General features: G+C 39.0%; 1 long non-coding RNA gene across 1 annotated transcript in view; it reads right to left on the minus strand.

Moving 5' to 3' along the window:
- LOC138027311 (uncharacterized) overlaps positions 1-669 on the minus strand; it is a 14,979-nt gene extending 14,310 nt beyond the window's left edge. Inside the window, exon 1 of the long non-coding RNA XR_011127443.1 lies at positions 548-669. This is a non-coding gene — a long non-coding RNA (uncharacterized lncRNA). The remainder of the gene's footprint in view (positions 1-547) is intronic.
- Positions 670-2,500: the final 1,831 nt, after the last annotated feature.

A 2,500-nucleotide genomic window follows, 5' to 3' on the forward strand; every position in this document is an offset into this window, starting at 1 on the left:
AGCAAATAAAGCATTGTTGTCGAAAGTTTATAAATATGTACATTTTTTACTATTTTTAATGACGCTTGTGATCAAGACGATCATTCGAGCATGTGCGCTTCTGAATTTGACTTTAAAGTCATTGTTTCACTTTTAGGAGTTAAACAAAAGACAATTTCATCAAACGTCGCATCTGTTATCCTCATAGCGGCATAACATTGCCAGGCGAAATCTGCCTAAACAACTGTATTCATACACGGTTATCCACGAACCATCGTAAAGAGGTCAACGTTTACTAAGGCACAGAAAAACAGCAGAGACCCATGGTCATTCGTGGAGACCGGTGAACCGCCTAGTCGAATAAAGTGCTACCTCAAAGACTTTCTAGGCCTTTCAATTTAACACCTGAGAGCGAAAGAGTTGATGTGTGTTCGTTCATGTTTGTATTTGCCTTCTTCTCGAGAAAAATCGACCTTCACTCATGAGAAAGCATATGACATGTTGGCTTTTAGAGCTTACAGCGTACAGCTACTAATATTTTGCTAATTGCTAAGCATGAATGGCTTACCAATGAAATGTCAGTTGGTAACCACCAGAAGAAAAATGCCGCCAGTCATCTCAATCCTATGTTAACTCAAAAAGAAACTTCGCAGGTCGATTTGCTTAGCTGCCAGGCCAGTTAAACTTCGGGTTGGTATGTATGCACCAGTGATCGATTATCTAATCAATTGCCGATTTTCACTGTCACACCATCATCAAAACCATTAAGCAAATTAAGTCAAGAATCAAAGAGATAAAAAAAGATGAATATTCAAACAGACTTACAAAGGTTCAGGTCTGGGCGATGTATCGTGCGGGAGATATTCGAAGAAATGTTTTACTCAAATTTATAAGGCTTTGTATGGAGACGCCATGTTTGTGTCCCTCTCTGGGGCACAAATATGGCGGCCGGAAGCTGACAAAACATATGTCATCGAGTTTGCTATAAAAAGCCAGTAGTCGTCTTCTGAGAGCTCATAAATATCTATGTGCGTACTTATTCTCATACAAGGACTGTTCAGATTGCAAAATCTCAGCGGACAAGTCACTTTTTTAACTTACGTGATAGCATTCGCGACCGCAATTTTAACATCGTGTCACGCAAAAGCTTAGAAATTCAACCTTACCTTATCACAAGACGATAAACCCCACCAAACTGAAAATTTGTGAAAAGACAAGTCTTCGGCTGTTCTAATAACTAACTAAACTAAAATCTGAAAAGGATTGATAATTCCTTATTTTTTAGTTTTGATGACGTCACATGAAAACCAAGAATCCCTCAGAAATTTAGTTAATTTCAGTCTGTCAAAGATAAAGTTAACTGAGGGGCTTGGTAGGATTCTCGAGTGTTATATAAACCGGAGAAGCTGTAACATGGACCAAGAAGTATTTTATTAGTTAAACCAGCAATGTTAAGAGTTAGTTGCTAACTCATACCTTCATGCTTCTTTAACAAGTTTGCAGTAAAGTCTAACACCGTGGTAACACAAATTAAGCAACAAAAGCACGTAAATACTAGATCCATTTTATCAAGCGGCAAGGCAAAAGCTACAAAATGCTTGTCGATTTTAAAACATCTCAAGGTGGGCGCTTTAACTAGACTACTCTTAAGACTGGACGATCACTGCACAGACAATGCAACGCCTTACATATAGAATACTAAATAAAAATCTTTAGCTACCCTTCTGCCTCAATCCGTTGCGCATAAGTACCTGCAAATTAGACAACAACAGATTTTAATCAATCTCTAGGACAGGCTACTCAGTTCCACATGGAAATTGTTGACTGTACCACTGACCTATCGGACACTTGCAGAAGATACGCCATATAACGTGGTTAAAGTGTGACAACGTTCCGACATACTTCAAAGACCAGTTTCTCAATAGCGAGCTTACGCAACAGGACGGCTGGAAGACTCAGGACGGCAGAATGGCGAAAAAATGTCGCGCGAGACTGTGCATTCCCGATCTTACGCGACATTTTTTCGTCATTCTGTCGTCCTGAGTCTTCCAGCCGTCCTGTTGCGTAAGCTCACTAATGTGTGAGAAAGAGAGGAGGAAAAAAGGTAAATGATAAATTTGTCAGAAATATGCAAAACATATTTATCCATTATATCAAGGAACAGATGCAAAGTTTTCCCCAATAGGAAATGGAAAAAGAATAAAGACGGGCTTACTGAAACAAAGTATACTTGCGTCCACAAAAATGGTCAGATTGCTTTAATTTGTTGCCAATTTTGCGGCATGAAACGGGCAGTAGTCAAGATATCCAGCTGGACATAGGCCCTGAAAGTGCCAATTACTGTTTACGTCTAGGTCTGATGAAAGAAAAACACGATTAATACAAGTATACTATATGACCTTCACAGAGTAATCTTGTGGTATGGAAAGTCAAATAAGTGTCGAAAACAACAGCATATTTAAAACCAAGTGAAGCTATGATCTTCGCAGTTATGAGAGCAATTTTTGCAATTGCGTAGAGA

Source organism: Montipora capricornis, chromosome 12, assembly GCF_036669925.1.
Source record: "Montipora capricornis isolate CH-2021 chromosome 12, ASM3666992v2, whole genome shotgun sequence".
NCBI classification, from domain to species: domain Eukaryota; kingdom Metazoa; phylum Cnidaria; class Anthozoa; order Scleractinia; family Acroporidae; genus Montipora; species Montipora capricornis.